The sequence below is a fragment of the Vombatus ursinus genome, unplaced genomic scaffold (genome assembly GCF_900497805.2).
Source record: "Vombatus ursinus unplaced genomic scaffold, bare-nosed wombat genome assembly UNPS02014812.1, whole genome shotgun sequence".
Lineage (NCBI taxonomy): Eukaryota > Metazoa > Chordata > Mammalia > Diprotodontia > Vombatidae > Vombatus > Vombatus ursinus.
The window spans coordinates 78,783,009-78,785,137 of record NW_020954590.1 but is presented as its reverse complement, the minus strand read 5'-3'; the positions used below and the strand labels follow the sequence as shown (position 1 = coordinate 78,785,137).

The 2,129-nt window shown below is 41.5% G+C and overlaps 1 pseudogene; it reads left to right on the top strand.

Moving 5' to 3' along the window:
* Positions 1-1,224: 1,224 nt before the first annotated feature.
* On the top strand, positions 1,225-1,659 carry LOC114054223 (annotated as a pseudogene).
* Positions 1,660-2,129: the final 470 nt, after the last annotated feature.

Genomic DNA, 2,129 nt, shown 5'->3' with positions numbered 1-2,129 from the left:
AAACCCATGTCTAAGTAAATGCTATCTATTGGTTGTTGTATGCCCTCCTTGCTCCCCCTCACCTCTGGTCAATTCTATTTCACTCTTTTTTTTCAGTCATGTCCAACTCTTGGTGACCCCATTTGATGTTTTCTTGGCAAAGGTACTAGAGTGGTTTGCCATTTCCTTCTCCAGCTCATTTTAAAGATGAGGAACTAAGGCAAACAAGGTTAAGTGATTTGCCCAGGGTCATGCTGCTAGTAAGTGTCTGAGGCTGGATTTGAACTCATGAAAGTGAGTCTTCCTGATTCCAATCCCAGGGCTCTATCCACTACACCACCAAGCTGTCCAGGTAGGTGTATGCTATCTTTGTTTAGTCATTTTTCAGTTGTTTCCATCCAGTGTGTCACCTAGCTGCCCAATTCTATTAGCTAGTAGCTAAACTTCTAGTGATGAACCTCTCAGCCAGATAGATAGTCCCTCCCTCAGCCCTTTCTTCAAGCCTTTCCAGCTTGGTAGGATATTTCAGAGTTTCAGTTTTCTTAGCATAACCTTCCAGAAAACAGGATCACCTCCACACCATGAAGAAGTATGAGAATACAGTTTTAAGGGGAGGATTCAAATATATAAAATTTAATTTAGAAAACGGTGCTTACTAAGTAATGTGCAGAAACTTAACAATTGTACGAAATAGTGTTAAGAGATAGGAGACAGTGTTAAATTCTCTCCCCGCCCCAACCAAATTATCAACTGTTTAAAAAGTTTATGAATTTTTTCAAATTCTTCTTCCCCAGTCAGTGATAACTAGTCTATGAATACTCTCTGTCATAGGTTGGAACTTTCCAGAGAAAATTCAGGCTATCACAGCCTTTGACAGGCAATGAATTCTAGAGACCTTTGAAAATAAATAAATAGATAGACATATAAATAGATAAATAAACGAAGAAAAGATAATATTCTATTTGTTCTAAATAAAAAGTGGTTTTGACAGTTGCCTACAAAGAACTCCCATTTCAGATCCTTCTAATTACACAAGGGCAAAAATGTCAATTATTAGATAATGGTCTTTAACAGCTTTCTTTAACACCTTCAAATATCCTTGTTAAGAAGAGAGGTTATGGGCTTATGTGCGCGCCCAGGTCTGTTGGTGCTCGGAGTGTAGCCGGGCGGCTCGGACCGAGCAGGGTTTTCTCCCCCGTGTGGATTGTCTAGAGTATACTGCCAGTCTCTTGTCCTCTATTCACTATGGCTTCTTCTGATATCCAGGTGAAAGAACTAGAGAAGCGTGGCTCAGGGCAGGCATTTGAGCTGATACTTAGTCATCGTTCAAAAGAAGCAGTCCCAGAATTTCCCCTTTCCCCTTCAAAGAAGAAAGATCTTTCCCTGGAAGAAATTCAGAAGAAACTAGAAGCTGCAGAAGAAAGACGCAAGTCTCATGAAGCTAAAGTCTTGAAGCAGCTAGCTGAGAAGCGGGAGCATGAGAAGCAAGTGCTTCAGAAAGCGATTGAAGAAAACAACAACTTCAGTAAAATGACCCACAAAATGGAAGCTAACAAAGAGAACCGAGAGGCACAAATGACTGCTAAGCTGGAACGCTTGCGGGAGAAGGATAAGGACGTGGAGGAGGTGCGGAACAACAGAGAGACCAAAGACCCTGCCGAAGAGAACGAAGCTGACTAGCTGGGCAAGAGCTGGCTTCTCCCCTTCCCGAGCATCCAAAGACTGAACTCGCCAGTGTTGCTTTTATTTTATTCCTCCTGACAAATATTCTAGAAACCGATGTAGAGCTGCATAGGTAGATCCGAACCGTACAGATGTTGTTATGGGGCAAAGGGGGAGAAACTACAAGTGTTTTGCTCTTTTTCTAAAGTGTTGAAGTCTTTCTAACGTAGCTATTTTTCTTGTTAAATCTTTTCTATTCCAGTATGCTCGGCGCTGGGTTAGTGGCTAGTACTGTATTGGCTCTGTGAAAACATGTTTGTGAAAGAAATCTGTAGTATGTTTCTTTCCAACTGTTAGATGCTGAATATATCTGTCTGTTCACTTTTGAAACCTGGCCTTTGTCCTGGTCTTTGCAGATACTACTGTACTTGAATGGCTAATAAAACTGCATAGTGCTGTTGAAGAAGAAGAAGGAGGAGGAGGAGGAG